General features: G+C 46.6%; 1 protein-coding gene across 4 annotated transcripts in view; it reads left to right on the top strand.

The window, feature by feature from the left end:
- tweek (transmembrane protein KIAA1109 homolog tweek) overlaps positions 1-24,907 on the top strand; it is a 576,634-nt gene that overhangs the window by 163,225 nt on the left and 388,502 nt on the right. The window lies entirely within an intron of this gene.

The following is a 24,907-nucleotide window of genomic DNA, read 5'->3' as shown; positions in this document are numbered from 1 at the left end:
GAACAGGAAGAAAGGAGGTCATCGACAACTTTATACAAGGAGCAGCAGCCTCGGGTCAGTGAGCAGTTGCCTAGGGGCACCATGATGAAGGGTAACGTCATGAAATAGGAAATTGGCAATGTCAGTGGCGCAACTAGTCAGCAAAGCTCACGTGATAGCACACTGCATAGGATAGTCGGCCTCAACTGCGACCCACTTGTTCAGATTGATGCAATAGAACGGCTCCTCGGATATGTCAGTAGGCTGTAGAAGGCCTGCAGGTAACGCCAAGGGCCATTTGCGTCGCTGACAAAGGTCATACCTAGCAATGTAGCGTCGAGCAGATCAGTACAGACCAGGCTAGAAAAAATAGCGCCTCACTTGATTGTATGTGCGGCGCCAACATGGCCAGCTGTTGGGGCATCGTGGAGTTCTTTGAGAACAGTAGCACAAAGTTGCTTGGGGAGAACAAGCAGAAGCACTGGGCAATCGGGAGTGGTACTACAACGGTAAAGAATATTGTCATGAAGGGTTGGGCTGACGAAAGTGGAGGCAGCCTATTGTAGATCCTAACATGTCGTCACTTTTCTGTTTTGTGCAGATGTTGGCCAGATCTGAAATAGCTGTGATGGAGTCACCGGTATTACATTCGGCGGTGTCGGGAGGGTCGAAAGGGTAGCGTGATAAACAGTCAGCATCTTGATGCATCTGGCCAGATTTGTACAGAACATCAAAGGTGTACTTCTGTAACCGTAAAGCCGAGCACCCAAGCCTTCCTGTAGGATTCTTCAGTGACGAGAGGTCAATTAATCATAGGGAACCCTGATCATGAGAAGGAAATTCATAGAAGAGTAAAAATGGGTTAGAGAGCATACGGCAGACGTAATCAGATGCTGACTGGAAGCTTAGCATTATCATTGAAAAGAAAGGTGTACAACCAATGCATTCTACCAGTGCTGACATATGGGGCAGAAACTTGGACACTTACAAAGAAGCTCGAAAACAAGTAATGCGAAAAGAGTGATGGAACAAAGAAAATTAGGAGTAACGTTAAGAGACAAATAGAGAGCGGTTTGGATCAAAGAGCAAACAGGGATAGCCAATATTATAATTAAACTTGAGGGGGGGACGCAGCCTTTGAAAACTGAAAAAATAGCGAGAAAGTCGATTTTTGGAAAACCACCTATTCGGGCAGTATGTCTTATAAACTACCATTTCTGTAAATATGTGCGTCTAATTCATCGCGAAGATATTTCAAATAAAATTTATGACGAGCCGTGGCAGCCCTCGAGCGGCAAGCGAGTGCTCAAAATACCCCTACTTGGCGCGAACGCCATTTCTCCAACGCTCCCCCGAGCGCTGCTATTTTGTTGTTGTTTTGTGCGTGCATTCTTGTGCTTTTTTTTTCCCTGCCACCCGCGGTAGCGACAGCAGTGTGAGAGAGGCATAAATTGCTCGTGATTGGATGGCTCGTGAGAGCTTTCAAGTTTGCCGCGGCTGAGACGCAAAGCTGAGATTGGGCAAAGTGCGCGCTCCTCAAGGATGCGGGGGGGGGCCTGTGACTCCCATTGGCTGCTGCGTGCGATGACATAGTGGCCTCCTGCATAATGCGTCCGGCCATCATCTGCTTCAGCTCCTCCATCACTGGTGCCCTTTGTGTGTTCCAGTTGCCATCGTCTATCTTTGCAGCCATTCAGATATTCTCTAAGTTTTTGTCGTAATGGCGCCCGCCGCTTTCAGTGCGTGATCGTCGAAAGACCAGAGACGAATGTAATCCAACCCGCAAGCAAGCAGAAAAAGCCCAGTTTTTATTTCCACAGCAGTTTAAGTAGAACCACCGTGATGTCAGCGGTACGTGGTTCCATACATGCATCAGGCACAATGAATCGGCACATCATGTGGGAGCGTGCTTTCAGCCGCAGGGAAATACATTCCAGCACACTTTCTACCATCTTTACGAGACTATTTTGAAGCATTTTTATGAGACCGTTGTTGCGTTTAGCCTGCTGACTGTTGTGTGGTCGGCTACGATGCGCCCAAAGAAACCCAAGACACTACATGCGTTCGCTGCAAAGAAGCATTCTATGAAGCTCGCCCGCATGGCAAAGCTCGCCGCTCGCCTGCTCACCAAAGATGATCGCACCGATAGTTCCTGTGGGGCAGGTTTTGCTTCATCTACGCAAGAGCGTGGTTGCATCGGCACTTCTAGCAACATGACTCCTGCTCCACCGGCACAAGAATTTGTCGCGACTAGTGCGCCTGGTGTCTCGTGCTTATCGACAGCAGCTTCTACATCTTCTCTTTCATCTTGTGGGGATGCGCGACCCTCGCGCCTCCCCTGATGTTTTTCCCGCATAGCGCGTCTCCTGTAGTGCGGCTTCGCCGCGCACGCGGCGTCGTAGTGGTACAAGCGTGGTGTGAGAATGCTTTTTGATGAGCGTCGCGCCATCTTAAGAGACAGCGGTTACTTGGGTGCGGGAAAGACAAGCCGCTCTCTCTTTGGGTTCGAGACAGCCAGCGGGACGGACGTGCCGTGCCGCACGTGCAGCGACCCTCTTTCCCGGCGGGTCGGCGCACGGCGGGGGACGTCTCCCGCGTGCGCGCCGACCCATGCTTCTGCGAGACCGCCTCGCGTGGCCGCCTTCGAACGCGCCACGATTCGCGTGACTATACACGCGAACGACCAGGCGTTGGGATCCAGCATGGGGCGAACATATTCGCTCGCTTCCGGTCGCGGTGAGTCAGACTTCTAGATTTGTCGCGTGCCCATCGGCATGTTTGTGGATAGCAACTCGGCTAGCGGGCATTGATCTATGAAAGGTGCAATAAATGCCCTTGTGATTGTTTGCACTACTGTGTGTTGTCGTTCCTTTGTCCCAAGAGCACGGAGGAGAAGCCCACATTAGATCCCACAATCTATCTGCCTCGGACAGTGCGATTGTGTTGTCCACTGTGCACTTAAAAACATGTTTCCTGACGTAGGTGGAAAAGAGGCAGCAGATAAATAATGCACTGCTGTGCTTCGAGGACTTGGTGCTATGTCAGCAACGGATCGAAAATTTCAAGCAATGGAGCGCGATCCTGAAGCTGCCACCGCTACAAGCGAAGGCGAAAAATTTATCTTTGTGCAAGTGGATGCCCTAGGCGACCTGCTATCCGGGACCCCGTACCAGTGGTGCTTCGAGACTGGGATGAAGGTTCAAGGAGGCACCCAATTTGGACTTGCAATAAAGCTTGAGCTGCTATGTTTATGTTGTGGAGTAGTTGCAAGCTCGTGGAGTTCTGCTCGTCAGGATGACTCAATGGCCTTTGATGTGAATATAAGAGCCATTGTGGCAAGAAAACAGATAGGAAAGGGACAAACAGCCCTCAAAAACTTTTGGGCAGTGATGAATGTGTCCCATTGCGGCCTGCATCATAAGACTTTTCAGAAGCACTTGAAGAAATTCAGGGAACCGCAGACACAGTGTATAGACAAGTTCTATGCAGAATCTGCTTCTGCTGTGAAAGCCACCTACAAGGAAATGGATCCATATTTCGGCAGGGATATCACAGTAAACTTTGATAAAACATGGCTCAAGTGTGGCCACATGTCCCGTATTGGAGTTGCAATAATTGAATATCATACGGGCCTCATCTTGGACGCTATTGTTTTATCGAACCAGTGCCTTTGTTTCCAAGTAGGACCAAATCCTGGAGACCCAGTATATGCAAGCTGGCAGGAGGATCATGTGTGCCAGAAAAACACTGACTCTAAGTCTGGGAGGATGGAGGTTGAGGCAGCTGTCATCCTTTTCTCACGTTCGGTGCCAACCTCCGTTACACAACGCTCGTGTCTGATGGAGATAATGCCACCTTCTCTGCCCTTGTTCAAGAAAATGTTTATGGACTGGACCCCATTTCGAAAGAGGAATGCCTGAACTACGTCCAGAAGAGGGTGGGGACAGCACTGCGCAACCTTGTGCAGAAAAGTGACAAAGCTTTAGGAGGGAAGGGCAGGCTGACAAAAGCCCTCATCGACAGCCTGACCAACTATTATGGTTGGGCCCTATGGAACAATTGCAACGATGTGGCTGCAATGCAGCATGCAATGACAGTGATGGCATCGTACCACCACGTGACATCGACGAATGAGGATCCTCACCCCGAGTTGTGCCCTCATGGTGCAGACTCGTGGTGCCGTCGTAATGCCAGCAAGAGAGTGATGGTGTGCCACCTCCGAAGCATCGGTACAATCTTCCAGGCTATGTTGCAGAAGCACTGCTGCCACCTGTTTATGAGTGCCTTTCACAGGCTTCTCTTCTGCAACACCACCTGGCAGCAAAGATGCAGAATGCATCAGAATCATTTCACTTCGTGCTGTGGTCCCTGATGCTCAAAGAGCAACATGCCTCGCTTTTTGCTGGGAGACAGCACTGCATGAGGCAGTTTTAAAATATAATGCCGGGTGCCACAGGGCCACCCAAGAGCTATGCTCATTAGTGGGGCTAACACCTGGCCATTCAGCGGGCAGCCGAGAAAGATTCTCTGCGCTTGAAAAAGGCGAAGAAGTGATCGCAAGAGAAGGTGTAAAGGCGGCAAAAGAAGAGAGTGCCTAAGGACATCTCCAATTATGCTGCAGGGTCATTTTAGACCAATATATATGCTCAAAACTTTTAAAGCTAATTTTTTCAAAATGACTTTTTTGGCTGGTGAGGCTGCTTGTTCCAACCGCTCATCAGATTTCCAGAAGTTTTTTTTTATTGTGTATCTGAATAAATTTACGAGGGCAGGACAAGCCCATTTTTTATATATATTGTATCTTTGATTTGTGACATTTAATGAAAATTTGATTGAAAAAATCCTAATCACCAACAACTAAATTCGTTTGTCTGGTAAAATTTTTCAGCGAGGAAATTTAAAAAAAGGGCTCTGTCTTGCCCTGAAGCATCCATCTGGGCATCAGCATAGTGAAATTCACAGTTGCAGCACCTTTTGAAAATTCTCCAGGCCTGGAATGAGGAAACCATGTGCACCATTCTGATGTATTGCTGTAACTTTAGAATCATTGAACATAACTGCATGAAATTTTGTAGTTCTACTAATGACTTCGCTAAGAGTCTATCCTGAAAATTTCATTAAGATATCTCAATAAACAAAAAAGTTAGTTTCTGAGGGTAGACTCCACCCTTAAAGAGAAAAAATGGAGCTGGGCAGGTCATGTAATGCGTAGGCTAGATAACTGGTGGACCATTATGGTTACAGAATGGGTGCGAAGAGAAGGGAAGCTCAGTGGAGGAGGGCAGAAGATCTAGGTGGGTTGATGAAATTAGGAAATTCGCAGGCGCTTTTTGGAATTGGTTGGCGTAGGACAGGGGTAATTGGAGATTGCAGGGAGAGACCTTCATTCTGCCATGGACATAAAATAAGCTAGTGGTGATGATGATAATGATGATGATGACCCGTAAACCCATCACATCGCAGTTTTCATAACACATTGACAGCAGCCTTGTATCCCCTGCTGCACAATATAATTATTTAGGCCAGTACTTCACATTGAACTTATTATGGCCCGAGCACATTTCGTGCGTCTGTGCCAATGCATTAAAATCATTAGGATGTTTGTGCTGGAACTTGCACAGTGCATCTTCTACCTTGCATAAACTGGCTTATTTAACATACGTTCGACCTCAGCTTGAGTACGCCTTTCCAGTGTGGTCACCACTTCAATATACTTTATTTGAAGTGTTGGAAAGAATTCAAAATGGGGCAAGTTGTTTTATTTCTTTGCTCAATGAAGTATAATTCAAATCATAATTGCCTGGCTGTCATCATTATTACTTAAAATCATTTACTCTCACGGTCATCCCTACCACACTTGCAACACCAAGTCTTCACATCACACTGATTGCACAACAGTTCCAGCTATGCCTGTATATATGGTGTGACACAGGTATTTAAATTTTTGCCATTGCCACGTGCTATCCGCCTCTGGAATAGCCTCACAGATAATATTGCTTCATTTACAAATCATGACGCCTTCCGTAATAACCAGCAAAACATTTTTCTGCTCACAACTAGTCAAATCTCAATATAATGAATCACACGGGATGGCAAAAATCGTTTGTTATTCAGAAAGGTTGTTATGGTGAAAGCCTCAAAATTAACCATTCCGCCCATCAACCCGTCAGTTCATAAGTTATCACCGTTTGAGCTATCCACGAAAACATCCCGAAAATGGCTCTCAGTCAGCTGTTCTATGTTCCATAGATTCCGCCACCACACACAACCAAAGCAAATAAGAGTGACACATACAAAGCAGAAGCTGAAAAAACTTCTGACAAAAAGATAGGTCCATGTCGCTTCCAAAGCGCAATATTTATTGCTTGTTTTCACATTCCTTGCCCCCATGTAATACCGCGACTGTCTTACTTGAGGCGGACACCTGAACTATTCCAACGTGCAAGTGCATAAATGACATTATCCAGAAAGTGCTAAGTGTGACCGTGTGGCATCCCCATGAGTATTGAGGTTAGGTTACATTTCTTCGCATGTGTAGCTAGTACGGCCGGCCACAGAAAGAAGTATCAAATAAAGAGCTGTGCGCTGAGAGAAGGGTGAAAGAGGGAAGAGATGCACATATGTTTCTAGGTGACACTTGCCTGGGTGGAGCATGCGCTCACAAAACCTGATGCATCGTCGCCTCCAGAGTAGGTAAAAAAAATTATCTCCCGCATTTTTTTTTTATTGAGTGCCGTCTCAGGTTTTTTGAATCCATGCACCACGACATCTGCTTTCTGTGCCTTGCCATCTGTTAGCCTACTGTTTTGGTTGCCTTGAAAGATACACGGAAATCTAAGAATCCCCAGATTTCGGAATATTAGTTGGTAGTACGGAGGCATTGTTAACATGACACGGAAACTGAATAATGATTGTTATCTGAAAAGTTAGTATTTGGAAGTTCATAGTACTGAAATATTTTTGCATTCAAACTGTGATAGCGCAGCACGTCATGCCGCATGTGTACTGGGCGCGCTAACGGCCATGATCCATGTGACGTCACATAGCGATATATATATGTACGTCGGCACTGAATAAACTGATTCCATGCCCGGTTTGGCTGCGTGATGACGTTATAACAACCGGCGACGAGGGTCTTGCATACCCACGTAAGTGACGGCCTTGGTCCTGCACGGGTGGACAGGCACGAACGGAAGCAAGGGAGCGCAGTTTTCGTCCAGCTTCAAGGCGCTGCACGGGCTCCCGGAGTACGGCACCGCCCACCGAACACCCCTGCGGAGGAAGCACTCGGCCACAAGGAATGACAACGGGGCTTGGAGCTGGCAGCACGTCCAAGCAAGGAAACGCCAAACTGATGCGTAACGGATATATGTACTGCTGTCGAAATGCCGCCACTGGGAAAGATGTCCGAGTTCGACCCGAAAACGCAAAACTTCGAGTCGTACTTAGAGCGTTTTGAACATTTCTTAACAGCTAATGATATCGCTGACGCAAAGCGCCTTCCCGTCTTTTTGACAGTCATAGGACCAGAGGCTTACGAAGTACTGAGAAGTCTTGTTGTGCCGGCTGCCCCGGGAGAAAAGTCATACGCAGAAGTTAAACGCCTCCTGAAGGAGCACTACAGCCCCAGGAGTTCCGTTATAGCAGAACGATGCAAGTTCAACCGGCGCGTACAACAGGAGGGCGAAAGCGTGGAAGGGTTCATCGTGGAACTTAAACATTTAGTCAGGAAGTGTGACTACGGTGACTTTTTGCAAGACGCCCTCCGAGATAGGCTGGTTGCTGGCATACGGAACGAAGAGACCCAGCGTGCCCTGTTTGCTGAACGAGAGCTGACATTTGATGGCGGTTGCAAAATCGCCCTGGATAGAGAACTAGCGGCGCGAGACACTGAACAACTGCGGGCAAGAGAACGAGAGGCACCCGTGCTAGTCGTGAAAAGTCGACAACACCAGCATCAGAGACCAGCTAATCCTAAGCATGTCGAAGCCCGCAAGAACGAAAAATGCGCAAGATGCGGCAGGGGACACTCGGAAGAATGTTGGTACAAAAATTTTATTTGTCGCAAGTGTTCGGCTGTAGGTCATTTGAAAAGCATGTGCCCAGTTGCTAGAGCGAAGCCAAAAAACATGCATGTGCTCGAGTGTTCTGACGAGGACTCGGAGCAGGAACTGTACCATGTCATTAACGCCAACCAATCATCTTATGAAGTGAGTGTGGAAATAGAAGGCCGTAAACTGAATATGCAGATTGACACCGGAGCGGCTGTCACAATTGTCCCGGAGAAAGTGTACCTGTCCGAATTTCCACACGTAAAATGTGAACCTTGCAAAATGTCGCTTCGCACGTATACTGGGGAGCAAATACAGCTAAAAGGGCAGTGTGACGTGGTGGTTAAGTACAACAATCAGTGCATGACTCTACCAGTCATTGTTGTAAAAAACAACGGGAGGAAGTCGCCTGTACTAATGGGGCGAAATTGGTTGGAACGTTTGAAGCTTGACTGGCTAGAAATTGGCCAGATTGCAGTTGAAGACAGAGTCGCGGTGCTAAAACAGAAGTACCCTTCCGTGTTTTCTAAAAAGCTGGGGACAATACAAAACTTTGAAGCAAAGATTGTTATGAAACCGGGTACAGTTCCTGTATTTTGCCGCGCTAGACCAGTTCCGTTTGCATTGCAGGAAAAAGTTGAGCGGCAACTGCGAGAACACGTGGAAACGGGCATGCTGCGTCCTGTAATGCGGAGTGACTGGGCTACCCCACTTGTCACAGTTGTGAAGGAAAACGGCAGTGTCCGGTTATGCGGGGATTACAAGACTACAGTAAACCCCTCTCTCAAAACAGATCATTACCCCCTACCCAGACCGGAGGACTTGTACACTGCCTTAGCAGGAGGAAAGGTGTTCAGTGTACTAGACCTTTCTTCGGCGTACCAGCAGCTGCCACTCACTCCGGAGTCACGACCATTTTTGACAGTAAACACTAGTCTTGGGTTGTTTGAATTTCAGCGCCTTCCTTACGGGGTGGCAAGTGCACCCGCTATCTTTCAGGCAATGATGGACGAGGTACTTCATGGCATCCCACACGTAGGCTGTTATATTGACGTTATCGTCACAGGGACAGATATCGACGACTGCCAGGAGACACTAGAACGTGTCTTGCAACGCCTCAGTGAATACAACATCACGCTTTTTTCTGGATAAATGCCGCTTTTTCCGAAAATCGGTTACATATTTGGGTCACACAGTGACTGAGCAAGGCATTTACCCTACCGACACCAAGAAGAGCGCAATCTTACAAGCCCCCGAGCCCACTACAGTTACAGAGCTTAAGGCGTACTTGGGTATGTGGAACTCTTACTCAAAGTTTCTTAAGAACGCTTCGACAGTAGCAGAGCCGCTTTATCGGCTACTTAGAAAAGAACAAAAATGGTCATGGACAAAGGAGTGCAGCACCGCGTTTAAAGATACGAAGCACTTGCTAACAAGCAGCAAGGTGCTCACATTCTATGACGTCAAGAAACCGCTCGCAATGCTTTGCGATGCATCGTCATATGGCTTAGGAGCCGTTATCTTTCACGAGACGGCTGAAGGTGAAGAAAAACCAATTGCTTTTGCTTCGCGTACACTGTCGGAAGCAGAAAAAAAAATATGCGCAGTGCGAACGCGAGGCCCTGGCGTTGATCTTTGGCCTAAAGAAATTTCACCGGTACCTGTACGGCCGAGAATTCACTATCTATACAGACCACCAGCCACTGCTTGGGATACTAGGGCACGATAAGCGTATCCCGACTATCGCTGCCGTGCGTATGCAACGCTGGGCTTTAACCCTCGCAGCTTACAGGTACCGGCTGAAATTTAGGAAAGGAAAAAATGTTGAAGTGGCCGACGCCTTGTCTAGGCTGCCCCAACCAGGACCGGTGAACGACGAGTCATCAGATTGCATGTCAATCTTTCAGTGTCTCCCGCTGACAGCAGAGGAGATTGCAAGGGTCTCGAAGCGAAGCTTAACTCTATGCTGCGTGGCACAATATACGCTAAACGGGTGGCCTAGACAGCAGGCAGATGAATTGAAATCTTACTATGTTCGCCGCGATGAGCTGTCACTAGAGCAAGGCTGCGTGACGTGGGGCGTAAGAGTCGTAATTCCGGAGCTGCTGAGGGACTGCGTGCTAAACATGCTGCACAAGGAGCACCCTGGCACCAGCCGCATGAAAATGCTAGCGAGGAGTTTCGTATGGTGGCCAGGAATCGATTTGGCCATTGAACAGTACGTTCAGCGGTGCAAGATTTGCCAAGCAGTTTAGCCAGCTTCTCGGCCGGTTCCTCTTCACCCTTGGCAATACCCCGCCAGTGTTGGTCACGCGTACATGTAGATTTTGCACAGAAGGGTACGAACGTGTTTCTGGTATTGGTCGACTCATTCTCGAAATGGATCGAAGTATGGCCGATGTCCTCAACCTCTGCACAAAAAACATTGGAAAAACTTCGGGGTGCTTTTGCCGCTTATGGCTTGCCCGAAGTATTGGTGAGTGACAACGGGCCACAGTTCACCTCAGAGGAGTTCGCAGAATTCATGAGCACCAACGGTGTAAAACACGTTCGTATTCCGCCTTATCATGCAGCGTCCAATGGTGCTGCAGAACGAACAGTACAAACCGTGAAAAAGGCATTACTGAAACAGGTACTCGAGCGTGAGGCCTCGGGTAGGCAGCAGACAGTGCAGGAAAATATTGATAGTTTCCTGATGGCCTACCGGAACACACCGAGCAGTGTGACAAGCAAATCACCAGCTGAACTATTTTTGAGGCGCCAGCCACGCATAAAGCTTTCACTGCTCCAACCTGATTTTGCAAAATCCATGCGAGACAAGCAGGAAAAACTAAAAGAGCAGCGCGATTTGTTTCGTGGGCAGGAACGCAGCTTCGTGGTGGGGAACCGGGTGTTGGTGAAAACTGTGCGTGGTGAACGCGTTTCGTGGGAAGAAGGTGTTGTGATCCAAATTGTCAGTGCTGTGACATATATGGTGAAAGTGCGCGATCAACTCCGGTTCACACACGCCGATCACCTGCGTCCTGGACATGCTGACCCCGGCGAGACGCCCCCGCACGCGGAGGGGGGTGTAAAACAAACGCCACCAGAAGGGGTACCGGCAGACGACCGCGCTCCGACACCAAGACAACTGCAGGCAGACCAGGATGGTCCCAGTTCCCCTGGCACGCCGGCAGACCCCGATCGCAGAACAACACTAGAGCACGACGAATCAGTACCGTCACCCACACAGCAGCCTGTACCTCAAGACTTGGCGGAGTCGCACGTGCCAGCGGCGCCAGCTGCACCCAACTCGGAGGAACAGCCACCACTACGTCGGGGTGCTCGTGTGCGCCGCCAACCGGACTGGTTTAGATCTGAGGACTTTAAGTAATTTCCTCTTAATTAGTCAGGTGGTAATGTTACATTGTTAATTACACTGTACCTAATCTTACTAGGTGTTATTCTAGTTAGCTAACCCATGTATTTATTTGAGCGGGAAGGAGTTGTGATAGCGCAGCACGTCATGCCGCATGTGTACTGGGCGCGCTAACGGCCATGATCCATGTGACGTCACATAGCGATATATATATGTACGCCGGCACTGAATAAACTGATTCCATTCCCGGTTTGGCTGCGTGATGACGTTATAACACAAACCATAAGAAGTCAGCTGGAGATATCTGAAAAGTTTGTTAGTGAGGTGTTTGTGGTAATTAAATTCCACTGCAGTGTTTTTTCTTTCTTTTTTGTTTTCCTTTTTGGCAAATTGTGCATATGTACTTGCTTGTAATTCCAATAACACGTCATTTTGACCTATAGTGTTTCTGGTGTTGTTGCAATTATTTTTATTATTTCTTTTATGAACACTGTGTGAACACTTTTGTAATGCCAGTAATGTGTCATTACCCCTGCAATTGCCGTCTTTGTGTTTGTTGCTGTTTTCATTACTTCATTTTACAAAAGTGCTAACTGTGTTCTTGAATAATTTTAGTAATACAGTACCAGTAGCGATAAACTTCCCTTTTCCAGCACTTTTTGTCTGTGTTTTGCAGTTTTACTGTTTCCTTTTTTCCGTGATTTGTTATGCCGTTCTAGAACCTTTCTTTTAAGATTGCATATTTGTTTCCTTGCCGATGTTTTGTAGTGATATTGCCTTCAAGTTGTGGGATCTGATGTGGGGATTCTCACACCGTACTCTTGGGACAAAGGAACGACAACACAGTAGTGCAAACAATCACAAGGGCATTTATTGCACCTTTCATACATCAATGCCTGCTAGCCGAGTTGCTATCCACAAAACATGCCGATGGGCGCGCGACAAATCAAGAAGTCCGACTCACCGCGTCCTCGTGAGCGAATATGTTCGCTCCATGCTGGATCCCAACGCCTGGTCGTTCGCGTGTATAGTCACGCGAATCGTGGCGCGTTCGAAGGCGGCCACGCGAGGCGGTCTCGCAGATGCATCGGTCGCCGCGTGCTCGCGGGAGACGTCCCCCGCCGGGAAAGAGGGTTGCTGCACGTGCAAGCACGTCTGTTCCGCTCGCTGTCTCGAACCCCAGAGAGCAAGCGCCTTCCTTTCGGCGCCCAAGTAACCTCGCGGCGCGCAACACTAGCGCCATCTCTCGCACTGCGCCTGTACCACTCGAACCGCCGCGTGTGCGGCGAAGCCGCACTACAGGAGACGCGCTATGCGGGAAAAACATCAGGGGAGGCGCGAGGGTCGCGCATCCCCACAAAGTGTAATTGAACTGCACCACATGCTCCCCTCACTCAATGCCTCTCTGGAGGCCTGTGAGATATTTCTAAATAAAGAAATCCGATACGCTCCTGTGGCCTCGACCATCGCAAACCATCCATGTAGGCTAAAAATCAACACGAAATAAATAGAGAAATTTTCTGTGCTGTTTGGTTGTAAAAAGGGGTTGAATTGGCATTTATACACGAAAATATCTGAATAACAGTACTTTGAAAGTACACTGATTTGAGGGATGAAACTGTTTCACTCTTTATTTTTAATTTTATTTTTATGTAAAGGTACTTAAAGGCCCCTAGAGGCATTGTGTAAGGGGGGGAGAGTACGCTCAAAGATTATAATATACAATCATTAGCATACATATGTGAATACATATACAAAATATACAGTGTAAGAAATGTGCTAAAATACAGTAATGTGGTGTTAAAATAGTACAATGGACAAACCGAATGCTTTTGAACACAAGAGGTCACTGAACAAGAAACTTTCACCCTGCAAAACATGATCAGTAGTATTACAGAGCAAGCGGGACATATTTGACTATAACAAAACAGTATGAAGGGATAGTAGCACATTAATAACGGTGCAGCGGTGGCATAGAGGTAGAGCATCCACCTCGCGTTCAAGAGGACCGTGGTTCAAATCCCGGTGCCACGGAATTTTCCACCGGAAAAAAAACTCCACGTGAAGATAAAATTGCATAAACAGGCCTGGAGTGCAGCTTGATCCTAGTGACCAGAACTGGCAACACACTCCCTCACAAGAGCAGGATTGGCCACTTTGGTGCAGTACTTGGCCACAACCTCCTATATGAATACAATGATCAAACCGCGGCCCTCAGTCCCTAGCAGCTGCGAAGCAACTGACGACGGTGGCGGTCAAACCTGTGACGCAGCAGAGAGTGCTAAGAATCTCTGGGCCCGGACAGGCCACCATTGGAATCTGAACCTGGCATTGTTTAACGCTAGAACATTATCTAGTGAAGTGACTCTAGCAGTGCTATTGGAGGAATTAGCAAGCAGTAAATGGGATATAATAGGGCTCAGTGAAGCTAGGAGGACAGCAGAAGCATATACAGTGCTAAAAAGTGGGCACGTCCTGTGCTATCGAGGCTTAGCGAAGAGACGAGAACTACGAGTTGGATTCCTCATTAATAAAAATATACTAGCTAGTAACATACAGGAATTCTATAGCTTTAACGAGAGGGTGGCAGGTCTTGTTGTGAAACTTAATGAACGGTACAAATTGAAGGTCGTACAGGCCTTCGCCCCTACATCCAGTCATGATGACCAGGAAGTCAAAAGCTTCTATGAAGACGTGGAATTGGCGATGGGTAAAGTCAAAACAAAATACACTACACTGATGGGTGACTTCAATGCCAGGGTAGGCAAGAAGCAGGCTGTAGACAAGTCAGTGGGGGAATATGGCATAGGGTCTAGGAACAGCAGAGGAGAGTTATTAGTAGAATTTGCAGAACAGAATAAAATGCGGATAATGAATACCTTCTTCCGCAAGCGGGATAGCCAAAAGTGGACGTGAAGGAGCCCAAATGGCGACACTGTAAATGAAATAGACTTCATATACTGCGCTAACCCTTGCATCATACAAGATGTGGACGTGCTCGGCAAGGTGTGCTGCAGTGACCATAGGATGGTAAGAACTTGAATTAGCCTAGGCTTGAAGAGGGAATGGAAGAAACTGATACATAAGAACCCAATCAATGAGTTAGCGGTAAGAGGAAAAATACAGGAATTCTAAATCAAGCTACAGAACAGGTATTTAGCTTTAACTCATTAAGAGGACCTTAGTGTTGAAGCAGTGAACGACAATCTTATGGGCACCATTAAGGAGTGTGCAATAGAAGTTGGTGGTAACTTCGTCAGACAGGATACCAGTAAGCTATCGCAGGAGACGAAAGATCTGATTAAGAAACGCCAATCTATGAAAGCCTCTAACCCTACAGCTAGAATAGAACTGGCAGAAATTTCCAAGTTAATCAGCAAGCGTAAGACAGCTGACATAAGGAAGCATAATATGGATAGAATTGAACATGCTCTCAGGAACGGAGGAAGCCTAAAAGCAGTGAAGAATAAACTAGGAATAGGCAAGAATCAGATGTATGCGTTAATAGACAAAGCCGAAACATTGTTACTAATATGGATGAGATAGTTCAAGTGGCTGAGGAGTTCTGTAGAGATTTATACAGTACCAATGGCACCTACGACGATAATAGAAGAGGGAATGGTCTAGAGGAATTCGACATCCCACAAGTAACACCGGAAGAAGTAAAGAAAGCCTTGGGAGCTATGCAAAGGGGGAAGGCAGCTGGGAGGATCAGGTAACAGCAGATTTGTTGAAGGATGGTGGGCACATTGTTCTAGAGGAACTGGCCACCCTGTAAACGCAATGCCTCATGACCTCGAGCATACCAGAATGTTGGAAGAACACCAACATAATCTTAATGCATAAAAAAGGAGTCACCAAAGACTTGAAAAATTATAGACCGATCAGCTTGCTGTCCATTGCCTACAAAGTATTTACCAAGGTAATCGCAAATAGAATCGGGAATACCTTAGACTTCCGTCAACCAAAGGACCAGGAAGGATCCCGTAAAGGCTACTCAAGAATGGATCATATTCACACTATCAATCAGGTGATAGAGAAATGTGCGGAATATAACCAACCCTTATATATAGCTTTCATTGATTACGAGAAAGCGTTTGATTCAGTCGAAACCTCAGCAGTCATTGAGGCATTTCGGAATAAGGGTATAGACGAGGCGTATGTAAAAATACTGAACGATATCTATAGCGGCTCCACAGCCACCGTAGTCCTCCATAAAGAAAGCAACAAAATCCAAATAAAGAAAGGCATCAGGCAGGGAGTTACGATCTCTCCAATGCTATTCACAGCGTGTTTACAGGAGGTAGAATTCAGAGACCTGGATTGGGAAGAATTGGGGATAAGAGTTAATGGAGAATACCTTAGTAACTTGCGATTCGCTGATGATATTGCCATGCTTAGTAACTCAGGGGACCAATTGCAATGCATGCTCACTGATCTGGAGAGGCCAAGCTGAAGGGTGGGTCCAAAAATAAATCTGCAGAAAACTAATGTAATGTTTAACAGTCTCGGAAGAGAACATCAGCTTACGATAGGTAGTGAGGCACTGGAAGTGGTAAGGGAATACATCTACTTAGGACAGGTAGTGACTGCGGATCTGGATCATGAGATGGAAATAATCAGAAGAGTAAGAATGGGCTGGGGTGTGTTTGGCAGGTATTCTCAGATCATGAACAGCAGGTTGCCATTATCCGTCAAGAGAAAAGTCATTATCCCTCAAGAGAAAAGTGTATAACAGCTGTTTTTTACCAGTACTCACGTACGGGGCAGAAACCTGGAGGCTTAGGAAAAGGGTTCTGCTTAAATTGAGGACGACACAACGAGCTATGGAAAAAAGAATGATAGGTATAACGTTAAGGGATAAGAGAAGAGCAGATTGGGTGAGGGAGCAAAAGCGAGTTACTGATATCTTAGTTTAAATCAAGAAAAAGAAATGGGCATGTGCTGGACATGTAATGAGGAGGGAAGATAACCAATGGTCATTAAGGGTTACGGACTGGATTCCAAGGGAAGGGAAGCGTAGCAGAGGGCGGCAGAAAGTTAGGCGGGCGGATGAGATTAAGAAGTTTGCAGGGACAACATGGCCACAATTAGTACATGACCGGGGTAGTTGGAGAAGTATGGGAGAGGCCTTTGCCCTGCAGTGGGCGTAATCAGGCTGATGATGATGATAATGATGATGATGATGATGACCTTAGTAACTTGCGATTCGCTGATGATATTGCCTTGCTTAGTAACCCTGGGGACCACTTACAATGCATGCTCACTGACCTGGGGAGGCAAAGCAGAAGGGTGGATCTAAAAATTAATCTGCAGAAAACTAAAGTAATGTTTAACAGTCTTGGAAGAGAACAGCAGTTTACGATAGGTAGCAAGGCACTGGAAGTGGTAAGGGAATACATCTGCTTAGGGCAGGTAGTGACCGCAGATCCGGATCAAGAGACTGAAATAATCAGAAGAATAAGAATGGGCTGGGGTGCGTTTGGCAGACATTCTCAGATCATGAACAGCAGGTTGCCATTATCCCTGAAGAGAAAAGCGTATAACAGCTGTGTCTTACCAGTACTCACGTACGAGGCAGAAACCTGGAGGTTTACGAAAAGGGTTCTACTTAAATTGAGGACGAAGCAACGAGCTATGGGAAGAAGAATGATGGGTGTAACGTTAAGGGATAAGACAAGAGCAGATTGGGTGATGGAACAAACGCGATCTAATGACATCTTAGTTGGAATCAAGAAAAAGAAATGGGCATGGGCAGGACATTGAATGAGGAGGGAAGATAACTGATGGTCATTAAGGGTCATGGACTGGATTCCAAGAGAAGGGAAGCGTAGCAGGGGGCGGCAGAAAGTTAGGTGGGCGGATGAGGTTAAGAAGTTTGCAGGGACAACATGGCCACAATTAGCACATGACCGTGGTAGTTGGAGAAGTATGGGAGAGGCCTTCGCCCTGCAGTGGGCATAGCCAGGCTGATGATGATGAATAATGGGAAAGGCAAGAAAATATAACACGTTAGGTTATGTAGAGTTGTTAGAAGACGTCGCAAATCTTGGTCACTCTCATAATCGATGGCATTTGAAAGATTGTTCCAAAGGTTAATGGCTCTTGGGCGAGGGAAGTTGTTATATGAATTATTCTTTCCGTAGATGCGTGTGAAATTGAACTGATTGTACAACCAGTGTGACCTGTAATGAGGAACGAGAAGAAAGGGGGTTAACCAAGGGGCCCGATTTTTATTAATCATATGATAAGAAGCCAACAAACAGAGACCAAGGACAACATAAGGAAAATTACTTGCGCTTAATTAATGAAATAAAGAAATGATAAATTAATGGAAATGAGAGTGAATGAAAAAACAACTTGCCGCAGATGGGAAACTATCCCACAACCTTCGCATTTTGCATGCGATGCTCTTCCAATCGAGCTACCACGACGCCGTTTCCGACTTTCTTGGGTATATATGTTTCCTAGTAGAACTCTGGGAGTGTTAGCCAGCGCCACCACTCACAGACCTTGGCGGCGGATGTGGAACATGCTTTCTGCCACAGGTGTCACAAAAATGTGATCCTTTTTGGGTAAAGGCAGCCAATCCATTTCTTTATTTCATGTATTAAGCACAAGTTATTCCCCCTATGTTGTCCTTGGTGTCAGTGTTTGTTGGCTTCTTATGACATGACTAATAAACATTGGGCCGCTCGGTTAACCCCCTTTCTTCACGTTTATTACATAACAAAGGTCTCGAATCCGGCAACATTGTTGCCTTCAGGTAGCATGTGTGGGTTTATTGACTGGCGGCCTTCACCCAAAAAAAGATCACGTTCTTGTGATGCCTGTGGCAGAAAGTATGTTCCACATCCGCTGCCATGTCATGTCATGATTATTCTTCATGGTAAACGCTGTCTAGATGGCACAATTTTATTTTTATATCTGATATGCAGGGAGTAAAATATCATTATAAATGTTTTTTTTTTCTCGTAGCCCTAATGCAAAGTTGATACTCTCATGTAGACTCATCATTATGACCAATATATTGTTATATGTGGGGTTGTTATAAGTGGACTACACTGTATTACAGATATGGACAGGAAGTTGACTTTGGTGTACACATGATTTTATAGAAGTGGAAGAGCTAAAGGAAAGTCATAGTAATGCTTGAACAAGAAAAACTGAAAATAAAGCGTATTTTGAATAAAGTGATTTCATTATAATGAGTGTTTTACTCTATTTATACACTCACTCTATTTATACACTCAAATTAAACATAACAAATGATTTCTCTTATGCTTTTCCTGGCTTACATACCATGCTATAGAAAGAACATAAAAACAGACACAAACAAATGCCACTGCCAGCTGAAGTTATCTTGTGCAGAAAAAGAAAGGATATTTAGCAGGAAGTGAGCGCATTTGCATTTTACATCTATTATGGCTGTGTCATAGGTGATAGAAATTGTATACATGGATATAGTGGGGCCTCAGACAGGCTGTATTCTTGTTAAAGGCAAAGATACTGTCGCCAACCGAGAAGTTGCAGTGGAGTGCCAGGACCAGAGGACCAGCATAGCAGGTTCTCTAGCACGTCCAACTTTTTTCGTCATCTTTTGCCATGCCAATCGAGGCCGCCAACCTTCAGCATCTACGCGTAGTGGCGTTGGTGGGCGCTACATGGTGTCCCGCCCAGACAGAATGATGAGAATATACCTGTGGACAAAGTGGAGACGGGGCTATCTTGGTTACATGCATATCTGCAAATATGCCAGCGACATCCACAAGGAACTCCATGAGAGGCGTCTCGAAGTAGGCCATTTTGATGTGGTCTAGACTAACTCTACGTGACCATTCAATGGGATGGTGGCAGACTTTGACATCTTGTGGAGGACACAGTACGGCCCTTTGTAGGAGGGTGTAAGAGGTGCCTTTACAGTGGCTCGTCTGAGAAAAAAATGTGAGTCGAACACACAAGGTCTGGATGCACAAAGATGCTGTGTTCTGAAGATTGCGGCGGGATGGGGTGCAGTTGCTGAATGCAGTCCTATACGCATTGCACATCCTCTACGCAAAGTACTGCAGCAGCTGGGGCGAGGGGTCCAAAGGAATGAACAAGTCACCGGGAAGCTTCAGGGGGGGAGGGGGGGCACCATAGGCGAGTTTGGCCGGAGAACAGCCAAGATTGCGATGAATGACAGCGCATGATATGCAGTGGTACGGCAGTGTTTAGCGTCAAGCAGGCTCTTAACCCTTTGAGGGTCGATTTTTTTCGCCATATGCGACCACCCCGGGTCGATTTTTTTTATTGCACATTTAAATTATTCAGAGGGACCTGTTTCGAAAAAAATTTGCCGTAATATTTATAGGGTGACCGTAAAGTCAGAAAAAAATGTTTTGCATTGGCATATATGTACTGTTTATTCATGAAAAACAATAAAAAATAGCAAATAGTGGTATAAGAATTTTTTAAAAAATTGGCGCATTGTTATACACAATGTCCACATGAGAAAAATACACAAAAAGAATGTGCACACGAAAATTTTTCGCAAGTCTCAAACGTTCCTCTTGCACTAATATTTTTTCAGCGTGTGGTAGCCCTTGAAGCATGGCTCCACACAGAGCGGTTTGTTGCACTCAGCACACATGTACCTTGTGCCCTTGCGACGTTTTTGCTGCCGAGTGGTGTTGACGCAGACTTGGCGCCTCCTCTGGGTACTGCTTCCCTGAGCAGCCGTGAGAGGCAACTTCTGAATAAAGTTCCAAAAAAGGAAACGCATGCATGGCGGCGTCCTTCGTATGCGGACCCCTGGGAGCAACAAACCAGCGAGTAACAGGCGGCCACCCTTTGAGTGAAAAGAACGAGATAGCCATCAGTTTTGCAAGCAAAAGAAGCCGAAAGCGCGTGCGAAACGAAACCAAAACTAACCACCGCGCGCCCGCCAGGGCGCCAGTGTGCGAGCGGTAGCAGACGCGCCGGAAGAAAAAAAAACTATACAACGAAAACCGAAAGAGAGAAACGCGAGAAAAAAATTCCATGTATTCTCACATAGTGGCAGCACATGCCAGGGAAGAAAAAGTTAGGAAATTAGCGCGCGTTTTAAATGTACAGACGGTGCCGTAAATATACGGCATCGACCATTTTCGGACCTATTCACGGCGCCGTATATTTACGGCATCGACCCTCAAAGGGTTAAGGGCCGTGAAGAGGGTACAGTCAAATTGCTGGCCGCAATCTGTGATCGCAATGTTGGGGCAGCCGAAGCGAGAAACCGATCCTGAAACGAAATCTTTGGCGACCATTTATGCAGTGATGTCCTGAATGGGCTTGGCTTTGGGCCAACGGGTGAAGCAGTCAATCATTGTTAGAATGTACTGGCAGTCGTGAGATCAAGATGGACGTGATCAAAGCAACAGCCAGGTGGCAAGAAAGACTGTGTTGGAGTCTTCTTGTGGCAGGTCACGTTAGGGGTCTGGCATGTGAAGCACAAACATGCCGCACCACTGGCCAACATCGGTGCTAATGGTTGGCCAGACGTAGTGCTGTGTAACGAGATGCTACGTGGCTCGGATGCTGGGATGGCAGATGTCGTGAAGGGATTGGAACTCTGCATGATGGAAGGCAACCGAAATTAAGGGTCGAGGTGCAACCACTGACCTCTCACACCAGAGTGAGCCAGGCACACATGGATGAGGAACGAGGTGTAGATGGAGGGAACAGGGATGGTCATACAGCGCTTGAAACTCAGGGCCTTCCATCTGTTTCCGAGCTATACATTACCAGGCCACAATTGATGTAGAACTGCCGAGGGAGGTGATGTGGGAGAGTGCATCAGCCGCCTCCTTTTTGGTGCCTCTGATGTGCCAGATATCTGTAGTGAACTCCGATACATAGGCCAGTTGATGAAGCTCATGTGCAACGTACTTGGAAGAGTTTGTACAGAAGACATACACCTGAGGCTTATGGTCTGTTAGAACATAAAGTGGCTTACCCTTCAAAGAGAGCCAGAAATGCTGGATGGTGGTGTAGATAGCAAGCAGCTCATAGCCAGAAACGCTGCTGTAAGTCTCGGCAGGATGGAGCTTCTGAGAGAAGAAGCCCAGTGGATACTACTCGGAGTCAATTTGCTGCTGGAGAACAGTGCTGATGGCCACATTGGAAACATCTACCATGATGTGAGTGCACACCTTAGTTCTTGGGTGGATGAGAAGCACCAAATCAGCAATGGCTTGTTTAGCAGCTCTGAAAGCAGCTTGAGCTTTGGGAGACCAAGAAATCGCAGATAAGGAGCCCTTGTTCGTGCGAAGGTCAGTCAATGGGCGCAAAAGCTCAGCGCAGTGCAGAATAAACTGTCAGGAGAAATTCACTAGGCCCAGGAACTCGTGAAGCTGGTGTAGGATAGTGGGTGCTGGGAAGTCTTGCATGACCTGGACGTGGGAGGGTAATAGACGAATTCTTAGCGGCGGGATGTGGTGACCCAGGAACTTGAGCTCGGAAGACCCAAAGACACATTTCTGGGGATTGACAACCAGGCCAGATTATAGAAGTTCCTGGAGTTGAGGCTGATGATCTTGTGGATTGGAACTCACGATGATGATGTTTTCGATGTAGGCAAATACAGCTGGGAGTCCATGTGTTACCTCGGCAATAAATCTTCGGAAAGTTTGAGCTGCACTGTGCAGCCCAAAGGGCATGCGCACATACTCAAACAGGCCGAAAAATGTAGTAATGGCCATCTTCAGGATATCGGCAGGCTCAACAGGGATTTGATGATAGGCCTTGACAAGGTCCACTTTACTAAAAATTTTGCATCCTTCCAAGTGGCCTGTCAAATCTTAAATGCGTGGAAAGTGATAGCTATCATGGACAATGTGAGTGTCAAGCGCCTAGTAGTTTCCTCACAGACGCCAGTCACCCGGTGCTTTCTTGGGCACCAGATGAAGTGGGGAGGCCAAACTACTGGACGAAGGGCAAATAATACCTAGCTGGAGCATGTGCTCAAGTTCCCATTTAGCAATGACCAGACGCTCACTGAAGAGGCGGCGCCGACAAGCTGTGATGGGTGGACAATGCGTGACAATGTGATGGGTTATGCTGTGCTTGGGTGGCTGATTTAAATTGCAGGGCCTCGTCACCTCTGGATTCGAGGATGTGAGCGTATGGGCATGGTGGAATCAGCATGCAGATGCCAGTGGGAGCGACAGCCGACACAACTCCAGGGATGGGAGTCACGTCTTGCTGTCAATCAGGCAACGGCATGCACGCTGACGTCGAGGTTGTAATGGGTCAGGAAGTCTGAGCTGAGGACAGGCTGATTGACGTTGGCTACAACGAAGACCCACCGGAACGTGTGCCACAGGTTAATGTCCCGAACCGAGAGGTTGCAGCAGAGCGCCAGGACCAGAGGAACAGTGAAATGTATTCGTCGACGAAGTGGAGACAGTGCTGTCTTGGTTACATGCAGTACCACGGATACGCCAGTGACATCCGTGGGGTGCTTCGTGAGAGACATCTGGAGCTAGGCTGATTTGAGGCAGTCTAATAAGACTACCTCTTCATGACCATTTAAAGGGACACTAAAGGCTAATACGAAGTTGACGTGGACTGTTTAAATACCATTCCAGAAACCTCACAACGCTCATATTGTGCCAAGGAAAGACTTAGTTTATGAGAAAATTGCATCTGAAGGGTCCGAATGCCTTTCTAAAAATTCAAATTTCCCACCACTCAACCGGGAAAGTGGTGATGTTGCATACACCAATCGCCCTTTGCTGCCGTCAGTGAGTGACACAGCGACCGACAGACGGCGGTACCGAGCCATGACAGATAAAGTCAGAGCGAGTGGCAGATATGCCGCTGCAGCTGCTTCTTGGTCACGTTGCGTAGACCATTTGGGCATCTTGCGACATCACATGGAAGTTTAATTCTCTGCTACTTGCGGTTTGTGCAAGTTTCCAAGCCAGCAAAACCAACACAGCACTATGCAATAACTACTGAAATGTGAAAGTGGGGGCGGCGCGCAGTCGAGAGAAAACGAAACCGTTCGACCGCCCACATCGTTGCCAAGGGTAATTTCAATGAGTTCTTTTGTCTAAACATGAAATAGAACAGGACAGGTAGCATTTTTTTTTCATCTTATGATACAATACGAAATGTTAAATTAATGGAGATGAAGTGGATGAAAAAACAACTTGCCACAGGTGGGGAACAATCCCACAACCTTCACATTTCGTGTATGATGCTCTACCACTTGAGCTAGCGCGGCGCCGTTTCCCCATTCACTTTCTTGAGTATTTATGTTTCCTAGTAAAACTCTGGGAGTGTTAGCCAGCGCCACCACTCACAAACCTTGGTGGAGGATGTGGAACATCCTTTCTTCCGCAGGCGTCATGAGAACGTGATCTTTTTTGGGTGAAGGCAACCGGTCAATAAACCCACACATGATGCCTGTTGGCATCAGTGTTGCCAGATTCGAGACCCTCGTTGTGTAATAAATGAGAAGAAATGGGGTTAACCGAGGGGCCTGATGTTTATTAGTCATATCATAAGGAGCCAACAAATACTGACACCAAGAACAACATAGGGGAAATTACTTGTACTTAATAAATGAAATAAAGAAACGATAAATTATGGAAATGAATTTTGGGATCGTTCCCCACCTGCGGAAAGTTGTTTTTTCATCCACTTCATTTCGATTAATTTATCGTTTCTTTATTTCATTTATGAAGTACAAGTAATTTCCCCTATGTTGTCCTTTGTGTTAGTGTTTGTTGGCTTCTTATGATAAGACTAATAAAAATTGTTCCCCTTTGTTAACCTCCTTTCTTCTCGTTTAATACAATACGAGTATGTTTTATGCAATTAGTTACTAGTTAGATACTAGTGACAGAATTTAACTCAGGAGTGCTTTCATCATCGGGCAAGTGCTTGAATATTCCGGGGGAGTCGCTAATCATGTCGTGCATTTACCCTAAATTTCTCTGTTATTAAGGCTTTGTTCACGATAATATTGACGCCTTAGATATTTTCGAGCGCTAATCTATCACTTTAGCTTGACTCAATATTTGCCTTTAGTGTCCTTTTAATAGGATTGTGGCGGACTTCGTTATCTTTTGCCATGCCAACCGAGGGCATCAACCTTTAGCGTCCACGCACAGTAGCGTCAGTGGGCGCTACAATACCTATAGTCTGAGGCACTCTCTGCTTATAATACTTCGGTCCAGCAGTGCGCTTCCCAGCCCTCACCTTGACTCTTGCTATTCCATGGGCTCTAAGCACGAAATCGCCCAGCAACAAGCTTTTTAGACTCTAGCTTTGTTGTTTGTTTTCCTCATAGTGTTGTAAAAAAAAAGATAAAGATAATACCCTTCAGATCACCTTGCTCATAAACAAAACACCATGTCACTTAAAAATGAAGGACTGAATATCACCTTAGGGTCATTTTTGTAACCCTAATACCTGTCTTGGTTAAATGCCAGGGAAAATACCTGCTCTGGTAATAAATTAGTTTCAACAGACTGGTAGTTGCTGCTTC

This window comes from Dermacentor albipictus, chromosome 3 (genome assembly GCF_038994185.2).
Source record: "Dermacentor albipictus isolate Rhodes 1998 colony chromosome 3, USDA_Dalb.pri_finalv2, whole genome shotgun sequence".
Taxonomy (NCBI): Eukaryota; Metazoa; Arthropoda; class Arachnida; order Ixodida; family Ixodidae; genus Dermacentor; species Dermacentor albipictus.
The sequence above is the reverse complement of the archived record's forward strand: the minus strand, read 5'-3'. Positions and strand labels throughout refer to the sequence as shown.